Source organism: Aotus nancymaae, unplaced genomic scaffold, assembly GCF_030222135.1.
Source record: "Aotus nancymaae isolate 86718 unplaced genomic scaffold, 86718_ANA_hifiasm-v0.15.2.pri h1tg000004l, whole genome shotgun sequence".
Classification (NCBI taxonomy): Eukaryota; Metazoa; Chordata; class Mammalia; order Primates; family Aotidae; genus Aotus; species Aotus nancymaae.
In genome coordinates this window covers 65627526-65639622 of record NW_026988415.1, presented here as the reverse complement: position 1 = coordinate 65639622, position 12097 = coordinate 65627526, and the positions used below count along the sequence as shown (strand labels likewise).

Below are 12097 nucleotides of genomic sequence, written 5' to 3'. Positions count from 1 at the left end.
ATGTAAGACGTGACTTGCTCCTCCTTGCCTTCTGCCATGATTGTGAGGTCTCCCCAGCCATGTGGAACTGAGTCTAATTAAATCTCTTTCTTTTGTAAATTGCCCAGTCTTGGGTATGTCTTTATCGGCAGTATGAAAATGGACTAATACAGTAAATTGGTACCAGAAATGGGGTGCTGCTGAAAAGATACCCAAAAATGTGAAAGCGATTTTGGAACTATATAACAAGCAGAGGGTGGAACAGTTTGGAGGGCTCAGAAGAAGACAGGAAAGTTTGAAACTCCCTAGGGAGTTGTTGAATGGCTTTGCCCAAAATGCTGATAGCAGTATGGACAAGAAAGTCCAGGCTGAGGTGGTCTCAGATGGAAGTGAGGAACTTGTTGGGAATTGGAGCAGAGGTGACTCGTGTTATGTTTTAGCAAAGAGACAGGTGGAATTTTGCCCCTGCCCTAGAGATTTGTGGAACTTTGAGCTTGAGAGAGATGATTTAGGCTATCTGGAGGAAGAAATTTCTAAGCAGCAAAGTATTCAAGAGGTGACTTGGGTGCTATTAAAAGCATTCTGTTTTATAAGGGAAGCAGAGGATAAAAGTTTGGAAAATTTGCAGCCTTACAATGCCATAGAAGAGAAAATCTCATTTTCTGATGACAAATTCAAGCCCACTGCAGAAATTTGCATAAGTAACAAGGAGCTGAATGTCAATCCCCAAGACAATGGGGAAAATGTATCCAGGGCATGTCAGAAGTCTTCAGGGCAGGCCCTCCCATTACAGGCCCAGAGTCCTAGGAGGAAAAAGTGATTTCATGGGCTGGGTTCAGGTTCCCTGTGCTGTGTTCACCCCTAGGGACTTGGTGCTCTGCATCCCAGCCACTCCAGCCATGGCTGAAAGGGGTCAATGTAGAGCTTGGGCCATGGCTTTAGAGGTTCAAGCCTCAAGCCTTGGCAGCTTCCACATGGTGTTGAGCCTGCAAGAGCATAGAAGTCAAGAATTGAGGTTTGGGAACCTCTGCCTAGATCTCAGAGGATGTATGGAAATGTTTGGATGCCCAAGCAGAAGTTTGCTGCAGGGGTGGAGTGCTCTTGCAGAACCTCTACTAGAGCAATGTGGAAGGGAAATATGGGGTCGGATTTCTCACAAAGAGTCCCTCCTGGGGCACCACCTAGTGGAGCTGTGAGAAGAGGGTCACTGTCTGCCAGACCCCAGAATGGTAGATCTACTGACAGCTTGCATTGTGTGCCTGGAAAAGCCTCAGGCACTCACTGTCAGACTGTGAAGGCAGCTGGGAGGGAGGCTATACCCTGCAAAGCCACAGGGCTGGAGCTACCCAAGACCATGGGAACCCACCTCTTGTATCAGTGTGACCTGGATGTGAGACATAGAGTCAAAGGAGATCATTTTAGAGCTTTAAGATTTGACTGCCCCACTGAATTTTGGACTTGCAATGGGTCCTGTAGCCCCTTTGTTTTGGCCAATTTCTCCCATTTGTAATGGCTGTATTTCCCCAATGCCTGTATACCCATTGTATCTAGGAAGTAAGTAGCTTGCTTTTGATTTTACAGGCTCATAGGTGGAAGGGACTTGCCTTGTCTTAGATGAAACTTTCGACTGTGGACTTTTGAGTTAATGCTGAAATGAGTTAAGACTTTGGGGGACTGTTAGAAAGGCATGATTGGCTTTGAAATGTGAGAACATGAGATTTGGGAGGGGCCAGGGGCGGAATGATATGGTTTGGCTCTGTCCCTTCGTCTTGAATTGTAACTGCCACAATTCCCACATGTGGCATGTGGGACCCAGTGGGAGGTAATCGAATCATGGGGGTGGGTTTTTCCTGTGCTGTTTTCACAGTAGTGAATAAGTCTCAGGAGATCTGATGGTTTTATAAAGACGAGTTCCCCTGCACAAGTTCTCTCTTTGGCTGCTACCATACTGTAAGACATGACTTGCTCCTTCTTGCCTTCCACCATGATTATGAGGCCTCCCCAGCCACGTAGAACTCTAAGTTCATTAAACCTGTTTCTTTTGCAAATTTTCCAATCTTGGGTATGTCTTTATCAGCAGTGTGGAAATGAACTAATACACCTTCTTAAGTTAATTTTTAGGTATTTAAATTTATTTGTGGCAATTTTAAATAGGATTACTTATTTATTTATTTATTTTTATTTTTTGAGATGGAGTCTTGCTTTGTGGCCCAGGCTGGAGTGCAGTGGCACGATCTTGGCTCACTGCAACCTCCGCCTCCCAGGTTCAGGCAATTCTCCTGCCTCAGCCTCCTGGGTAGCTGGGATTACAGGCATGTGCCACCACGCCCAGCTAATTTTTGTATTTTTAGTAAAGATGAGGTTTCACCATGTTGGTCAGGCTGGTCTCGAACTCCTGACCTCATGATCCACTTGCCTCGGCCTCCCAAAGTGCTGGGATTACAGGCATGAGCCACGGTGCCTAGCCTTTATTTTTTATTCACATTGTTTATTGTTGGTATATAGAAATGCTACTGATTTTTGTATGTTGACTTTGTATTCTGCAACTTTACTGAATTTGTCAGTTCTGATGGTTTTTTGATGGACTCTTTAGATTTTTCCAAATATAGGATTATATCATCTACAAACAAGGATAATTTGAATTCTTCCTTTCCAATTTGGATGCCCTGTATTTCTTTCTCTTGTCTGATTGCTCTAGCAAGTACTTCCAGTACTATGGTGAATAACAGTAGTGAAAGTGGGCATCCTTATCCTGTTCCAGATCTTAGAGGAAGGGCCTTACGTTTTTCTCCATTTAGTATGATACTAGCTATGGGTCTGTCATATATGGCTTTTATTATGTTGAGGTATGTTCCTTCTATACTCAGTTTTCTGATGGTTTTTATCCTGAAGGGATGTTGAATTTTATCAAATGCTTTTTCAGCATCAATTGAAATAACCATATAGTTTTCATTCTTCATTTTGTTGCTAAGATCTATCATGTGTATTGACTTGCATTTCTTGAATCATTTTTGCATCCCAGAGATAAATCTCACTTGATCATGATGAATGATCTTCTTAATGTTTTGTTCAACTTGTATTGTGGCTAAGCTGACACTCAAACAACAGGATGGTTTTTTCCACTCTTCCCTCCTCTTTCCAAAGGCAGAGTAGCCTCACCTTGTAGCCACTGCCATCCCAGGCCATGAGGAGTACTGGCAGACTACCAGCTAATGTTCCTCTAAGGCCCATGGGCTTTTAAGTCAGTTTGTTCTGAATGCTGCCTGGCCTGGGACTCACCCTTGAAGGTAGTGGGCTCCTTTCTGGCTCTGGGCAGGTTCAGAAATGCCATCCAAGAGTCACAACCTGGAATCAGAGACCCCAGGAACTTGCTTGGTGCTCTGCCCCAGTGTGGCTGTGCTGGTACCTAATGTGTCAGGAAAGTCCAATTTACTTTTTCCTCTGCTTTTCTCAGGCAGAAGTTTTGCCTCATAACTACCATAGCTAGTAATGTACTGAGTCTCACATGAAGCCAGCAAGCCTCAGAGGCTCACCCAAGGCCCTTGATGTAGTACCTGGGTATTGCTGCTGGTTATTCAGGGCCCAAGGGCTCTTCAGTTAGCAGATGATGAATGCTGACACAACTGGGTTTTTCATTCGAGGCAGCAGGTTCCCTTCTGGCAAAAGGTGTGTCTAGAGATGTTGCCTGGAAGCTAAGCCTTGTAATGGGGGCATTAGGACTCTGTCTGGTGCCCTATCCTGCTGTGGCTGTGCTGGTATCCAAGATGTAAGACAAAGTCCTCCTCACTCTTCCATGTCTTCTCCTCAAGAAGAAAGAAGGGGTCTCTTTTGGACCTGTGAGCTGTGCAGTCTGAAGTTAGGGGAAGGGTGATGCCAGCATTCCCTTGGCTTCCCTAGCTGGTGTTTCAGTATGTCACATGTCCTCCCACTCAAATCACAGTCTCTGGGCCTAGTTCAGCACTAGGACTTGCCTAGGAGTTGCATTTTTTATGGCATTGGCTACTTTTCAAATTTACTTTGAGACTTAGGGTGCAGTAGCCTCAGTGGTGACTTTTGTAGGAGCTCACATTCCAACCACTGGGATTGGTGATTCTCTTCAGGCTAGGGCTCGTTTACATTCTCCCTCCAAGGGCAGGCATAAGCTGAGTTTGATCAGGTTTTTCTTTCTGCTCTAACAGGACAGCACTGAGGTCAAAGCCTCACAATTACTGTGTTCTCTCTCCCTAGTGCCCAGAGAAGATGCTCTCTATACCACGCTGCCACAGGAGGTAAGAGGGGGTGTCATCGGTGACTTGGAACTGTTTTTTCTATCTTCTCAGTGCCTCTTTCAGTGATATGAAGTTAAAATCAGGTACTACAAATGTGCACCTAATTTTTGGTTCTTATAAAGGTTTTTTTTTTTTTTTTTTTTTATTGTAGATAGTTGCTAAGATGGTGTGCTTGTAGTGGGGATGATTGGTGGAGCCTTGTATTCTGCCATCTTGCTCCACTTCTCTAAAAACCATTTTATAATGAGGTTTTACTCTGTATTATTGACAATCATCAGCAATGTAAATGTAGTTTGGGAAAAGGTTTAAATATATGTCTTTATATTTTTTAGAAAACAAATTTAGTGGGGGCTCTCACTGAGAATGCAGCCATGACTGGGATATATATATATATATATATATATATTTTTTTTTTAAGCAGGAAATGTGTTTATTTTAAAAAAGAACTAAAGCAAAATAACAATCACCTCTGTCCACTCCATTTGAGAGAATACTTCCAGGGTTCTGTGTGTCTAGTCCCCAGCCTGGTGGGGGAGTTCATTTTCAGAGGCCCAGGGGTGGGCCTTCCCTGGCCCCACCAGCAAATCATCTCTCCCTGCCTCTGGGAGGGTAATTACTCTCCAACAAGCAGGGCTTCATGGGCCAGGAAGGATGACAGGAAGAAGTGTGTGGGGTACCATGTCCCTCATGCTGGGAATCTGTAAGCCAAGATGCTCAAGATTCTACCGTTAGCCACCTGTCTTGTAGAAGCCCCTCTGTGAGATTGAGGGGCAAAGGAGAGAGGGCAGGGGCCTGTATCAACCCTTCTGGCCACGTCTAGGTTGTGTTGACTGCCACTCTTGTTACTACCATGGACTGTCACATCAGCAGCAGATGGCCCAGGAGGGCTTGCTTTATGCTGGCTGCTGCTTCCTTTTGTCTCCGTGCCATGCCTGTGAGGTAGTTGGTACTTACTGTAATCCACATTGCATGGATGAGGAAACAGGCACAGAGAAGCCAAGTGACTTCCGCAAGGTCACACAGCCTGAAGGGACAGCTTTGCCCTCCCAGCTGTTTCTCTTCTAACACCCTTGGGCCTGTGTCCAGCTAAATGCTGCTGCAAATCAGTCCTCTCTTGAGAGTCAAAGCAAAGGAGATCTGAACTGATAGTCACAGGTACTGTGATACAGAGTTAGGCGTAGAGCTGTGCCTTACATTTCCAGGTTCCATGGGAGGCCTGTGACCTTCCTCACAGTCCCTAGTGGGCACTTGCGTTCTTGGTTCAAGTACTCAGGCTCTGCCTCTCTGCTCCTGCCGCTTGTTCTGTGACCTTGCCTCTTTGGACCCGTTTCCGGCTGTTGGCGATGGGGGAGGGGTTGGTGGCCTGCCTAGGCGGGGCAGTGCAGGTTGCGGAAGTCAGCGGGAGAGAAGAGCCGCAGCCTGTTTACCAGAGGGAACGTGAGCAGCGCTCCGAGCAGCAGCGAGCCCAGCTGCACCGCCGCCCCGCGCCACAACAGAGCGCTGTGGCTGCGGTTGCGCTGGATCACGCCCAGCATCACCTTTAAGTAGCTAAGGCAGCCTCTGAACAGCACCCATGAGGCCACGATGAGGACTTCCCCACCCCAGTGGCCCTGCAGGAGGGGGGCAGGGGCTCATCACCACCATGGCCATGTTGTAGCCCCCAAAGCAGGTCTTGAGCACGGAGAGGACCCCCAGGAACAGCAGAGACCTGTTAGGCAGGAACATGGAGAGCAAGGAGGCAAGAGTGTTGGCCACAATGCTGAGGATGGTGGCCAGGTGGTAGGCAACCGGCCCATAGGACAGGCAGGAGTAGGTTTGCACAGAGGGCAGCACGACGTTGGTGAGCGCGTGGACAAAGACCACCAGGGTATAGATGAAGGTCAGGTGGGCCGGGCAGCAGGTGGCTGCTTTCTCATCTAGATGCCTCTGGCCCTGGCTGCCATCCACCGTGCCTGAAGGGACCAAGTCATTCTCTTCTTGCGGCCGGATCGAGTGGAGGGTGACCTGGTCATTGAGGAGGTCTTCCATGGAGGCCTCCCAGCACCAGGGTTGACGCTGGAGGACAAAGATCGCCACGAGGCAGCAGGCCATCATGAAGGACAGTAGGAGGAAGAAGACCAGGGGTGAGAAGTGGGTGGGGAGGTAGCGGCTCCCCAGGTGGGATAGGGGTGCTGCTGTTCTGGGGAGGGCAGACTGCAAAGCTCTGGGAACTCCCTGTGCGATGTCAGTCTCCCCTGTGGGCACAGGGCTTGGTATGCTGTCTGACATCTCAGTGACATTGACGCAGGTAGTGAGACCTGAGCCCTGGGCAAGAGCCACCAGGGCAGACAAGAGGCCGCTGAGTCTTTTACCCACAAAGAAGGAAGTCAGATATTAGGTGGGCAGCTGGCTCATGAACGGGAGGAAGGTGACCGAAGAGGCGCAGTCCATCAGGGCCAGGAAAAAGGTGAAGACCAAGAAGGCGATGCTGTGGTGGCTGTCCAGCACCCAGGAGGTCATATTCCAGAGGAAGGCAAAGATGATGCAGGTGACAGTTCCCATGCCCAGCAGGGTAAAGATGATGGGCACTTTGTAAAGCCAGCTGGGCCGGAAGTGATGGAGCAGGGTGACCAGGAGGGGCCCAATGTTGGCCAGCTGGATGACCACTGTGAGGTAGGAGGGCAGGTACTAGCCCTTGGGCAGCTCCATCACCAGCAGGGGCAGCTCTACCCAGAGCCCATTGATGGTCACCCAGGAGCCCATTCCAAAGATGCAGACCAGCAGGTGCATCAGGAAGGCTGTGGCGGTATCTGCCCTGGGCCAGAGGCCTCTGACTGGGATTTTACTTACTTGACAGCATTATTTTATCTTCTGAATTCATCATCAATTTTCACATATCAGTTTGTTTCACTTCATGATAATGTAAATGTGCTCTTAAAGACAACTGTATCTAATGAATTGTGGTCATTTTTTTGTAGGCTCTTGAGACTGTAACTACTTTTAAATAATTGATTTACTGTAAATATTGGGCTGTGCATGTCTGATTTTAGCATATTTTGCATATGAAGACTAATACATTAAGTAATAAAATAACTTCAAAAAAACTGCTGGCTTAACTGAGGTTATAAAATAAATGGCTACAAAACGTACTTAAGTTGTAGAGTTCCATCTTCCCCTACACTCATGGAAACATATAATTTCTAAGTTCATGGAAGAATATTCTTGTCTATTTCATCTTCTGGGTAAACTAAACATTCTTTCTGGGTAAGTAATAACTTATGTATATGTATAGAGTGTTTGGTAGGGAGGCAGTCCAAAATGGATTGGAAAGTATTTGGGACTAGTGGGTCCTTTCTGGAAGAGTCCCAGAGTCATGATGGGATTAGGGTAGAGTTGTCAACCAGGTATCACAAAATGCTACTGTGGGTACTTCTATACCCCAATGCTGTTTTTTAAGCCTTCAGAGCCATTTATCTGTAAACTTATTGTTAAAAGCAGGGAGAGAGGGGTATTATATGTAGATGAAGGCTCATCTCTCCTGCTGGGCTATAGAAACCACCTAGACAAAGAAATTGGATTTAGCCTTAGTTTGGGACTATTTCTCTAAAAGACTCAGAGAATATGAATTGAGAGATTTTTTAACCTAAAAATAATTTAGCCATTGAACAGGAGAGTCCTAAAATATATAAATTGAATCTTAAAATAAACTAAGGTTGATTAAATTTTAACTAGCTGAAGCATAAATAATGTTTCTTTACTAATGAAAACATTTGGGGTGGCAGGGCTAATACTATGGACTAGAAGGAGCTTATGTTCACCACTCACACAGAGAGAAAATGAAAGGGCTACTGAAAATAGACCCTGCAGGCCTATTATCTCAGAAACCAAAGCGGGATCCATCAGGGCATCAGAGAAACAGAGAACAGAGAGAAGCAAAGCTGGGCATCAGCCTGTCTGGGCTCAGCACAGAGCCAGGAGAACCTCTTCAACACAGGAAAGGGTGAATGAATGAGAGCCTCCAGGGGGATTCACGCTGTCCACAGGCACCTGTGTAAGACTGGAATGGGAGAACCACCCTGGCCCTCCCCGCAACCCCCACCATGCTTCTAGACCGAGGCAGAGAGACACCTGGACATTTTGTAGGGGCAACTCCTGAGTCCAGTGGGACTTCCACAAGCCCTGGGCCCTGGAGAAGACCAGCAGTGCTGCCACCTCTCCAAATAGAGGTCACAGGTGCAGTGTCATGTTGCTCCACCACTGCTTGCTGGCCAGGGCTCAGCACCAGCTTTTAGCCCAGCAGTCCTGCTTTGGCCTAAACTCATCTGGCCACCTCTCCCATCTCTGCCACTGGTATCCAGCTGGGCAATGCTTGCTGGAGCCTCCAGTTCACTGGTCCCACTTTTGTGTGAACTAGGCTGGAGGTTACAGCTTTCTGTTTTCACAGGCAACACCCTAATGGCAGAGCATGAGACCCCCACCCACCCTGCCACTGGTAGGAGCTGGGCAACACTTGCTAAAGCTTCTGTCCCAACAGTGTTGCGTTTGCGTGAACTTAGCTGGAGGGCATAGCTCCTGTGGTCGCAGGAAATACCCCAATGGCACAGCATGAGACCTCACCCTCCCCTGCCATTGGTAGCCATGTGGACAACAACTGCTAGAGCCTCCAACCCAGTGGTCCTAATTTTATGTGAACTCAGCTGGAGGGAACACTTTCCTGTTGTCACAGGAAACACCCCAATGGCAGAGCAAATGACCCAACCCACACCTGCCACTAGTAGCCATCGGGGTGACACCTGTTAGAGCCTCTGGCTTAGCAGCCTTGCTTTTGCATAAACCCAGCTGGAGAGTTCAGCTTCTTGTAATGGGAAACACTTGGATGGCAGAGCCTGAGACCCCCACCTGTTCCTGCCACTGGTGGCCAGGTGGGCAAAACCTTCTAGAGCTTCCAGAACGGTAGGCACGCTTTTGTAGTAAACTCAGCTGGAGGGTGCAGCTTCCTGTTGTCACAGGAAACAGTCAGACAGCACAGCATGGGAGCCCACTTGCCCCTACCACTGGTATCCAGGCAGGCAACACCTACAGCTTCTATCCCAGTGGCCTTGCTTCTGGGTGAGCTTGACTAGAGGCACAGCTTCCTGATGTTCCAAGAAACACTTGGATGATAAAGAATGAGTCTCCACCTGCCCTCACCACTGGTAGCCAGGTGGGCAACACTTGATAAAGCTTTTGATCCAATAGCCCCACTTCTCTGTGAACTCAGCTGAAGAGTGTAGCCTCCTGTTGTCCCAGTGGTAGGATGCATCAACCTACTCACCCCCATCACTAATAGCTAGGTGGGCAACACCTGCTGGAGCTTCCAGTCCAACTGTTTTACATCCGCCTGAATGTGCCTAGGGGCATAGCCTCCTATTGCCCTGGAAACCCCTAAACAACAAGACTGGCAATCCCACCCCCACCCATTCCCATAGCCAGATGGGCCACACCCACTAGAGTTTCCAACCCAGCAGTTCCACATCCACCTGAACTCTGTGGGTGGAGATAACCATATGTTTCCCCAGGAAGCACATAAATGGCAGATTAGGGGCAACCTGGCAAGGACATAATTTGGCCAACTTTATCCCCAGCCTGAGGGAGCTCTGTGGACCAGAGCTCTCAAGAAAAGAAACATGGTCACAGAGACAGCAATTGGAGGGGGTTCCTCCAAGACCCAGGAGAGAACTAGTATTGAAGCCAGTCAATGAAACCCACCTTATATCTTTATCAAATCTCCAAGGACATCAAAGAAGAAAAAAATCAAAACAATCTATCCAAAGGACAGAAACTTCACAGATTGAAGGAACATTAACCCACACAAATGAAAAAGAAACAGCACAAGAACTCTGGCAACTCAAAAAGCCAGAGTGCATTCTTTCCTTCAAACAACCACAGTAATTCTCTAGCAAGGGCTTTTAACCAGGCTGAGATGGCTGAAATGACAGAAATAGAATTCAGAATATGGATAGGAATGAAGAACAGTGAGCTTCAGGAAAACATTGATACCCAATCCAAGGAAGCTAAGAATCACAATAAAATGATGCAGGAACTGACAGACAAAATTGCCAACATAGAAATAATGTAGCTGACCTGATAGAACTGAAAAAGACACTGCAAGAATTTTATAATGCAATTGCAAGTATTAACAGCAGAATAGACCAAGCTGAAAAGAATTTCAGAACTTGAACCCTGGCTTTCTGAAATATGATAGACAAAGATAAAGATAAAGGAATAAAAATGAATGAGCAAAGCCCCTGAGAATTGTAGGATTATGTAAAAAGAACAAATCTGTAACTCATTGATGTCTCAGAAAAAGATGGGGAGAAAGGGAACAACTTGGAAAACATTTCAGAATATCATTTATGAGAACTTCCTCAGTCTAGCTAGAGAGGCCAACATTCAAATTCAGGAAATGCAGAGAACCCTCACAAAATTCTTCATAAGAAGACTGTCTCCAAGACACATAATCATCCTCAAAGTTGAAATGAAAGAAAAAATGTTAAAGGCAGCTAGAGAAAGAGGACAGGTCACCTAACAGGAGAAACCCATGACTAACAGTGGACCTCTCAGCAGAAACCGTACAAGCCAGAAGGTATTGGGGGTCTATATTCAACATTTTTGAAGAGAAGAATTTTCAACCAATAATTTCATATCTGGCCACACTAAACTTCATAAGCAAAGGAGAAATAAGATCCTTTACAGAGAAGCAAATTTGGAGGCAATTTGTTACCTACCACCAGGCCTCCCTTACAAGAGCTCCTGAAAGAAATACTAAATATGGAAAGGAAAGACCAGTACCAGCCACTACAAAATCACACTTAAGTACATAGACTAGTGTAGCAACCACACAAACAAGTATGCATAATAACCAGCTAGTGACACAATGACAATATCAAATTCACACATATCAATACTAACCTTAAATGTAAATGAGCTAAGTGTCTCAGTTAAAAGTCATAGAGTGGCAAATTGGATAAAGAAACAAAATTCAATAGTATGCTGTCTTCATGAAACCCATTTCACATGGAAAGACACCCATAGATAGGTCCAAAGATAGAGGAATGGAGATAAATCTATCAAGCAAATGGAAAACAGAAAAAAGAGCAGGGGTTGCAATCCTAATATCAGACAAAACAGACTTTAAAGCAACAAAGATAAAAAAGACAAGGGCATTGCATAATGGTGAAGGGTTCAATCCAACAAGAAGACCTAAATATCCTAAATCTGTTAGCACCCAATGCAGGTGCACCCAGATTTATAAAGCAAATTCTTAGAGACCTACAAAGAGACCTAGATTTACACACAATAATAGTGGGAGACCTCAACACCTTACTGACAGTATTAGACAGATGATCGAGAAGAAAGTTAACAAAGAGATTCCAGACCTGAATTTAACACATCAGATCTCATGAGAACTCACTAAGTATCATGAAAACAGCATGGGGGAAACTTTCCCCATGATCCAATCACCTCTCTCCCTTGATACGTGGGGATTACAGGTCCCTCCCTTCACACATGGAGATTTCAATTCAAGATGGGATTATGGGAGGGGACACAGCCAACCTTATCAATGCAGAAGATTGAAGCTGGATGCCTTTCTTACACCATATACAAAAATCAACTCAAGATGAATTAAGGACCTAAATATAATACTCAAAACTATAAAACCCCTGTAATATAACCTGGGAAATACCATTCTGAACATAGAAACTGGCAAAGATTTCATGATGGAAATGTCAAAAGCAATTGCAACCAAAGCAAAAATTGACAAATTGGACTTAATTAAACTCTAGAGCTCTGCACAGTGAAAGAAACTATCAACAGAGTCAACATGCAGC

General features: G+C 46.0%; 1 pseudogene; it reads right to left on the bottom strand.

The window, feature by feature from the left end:
• Positions 1-5614: 5614 nt before the first annotated feature.
• On the bottom strand, positions 5615-9528 carry LOC105719582 (solute carrier family 52, riboflavin transporter, member 3-like; annotated as a pseudogene).
• Positions 9529-12097: the final 2569 nt, after the last annotated feature.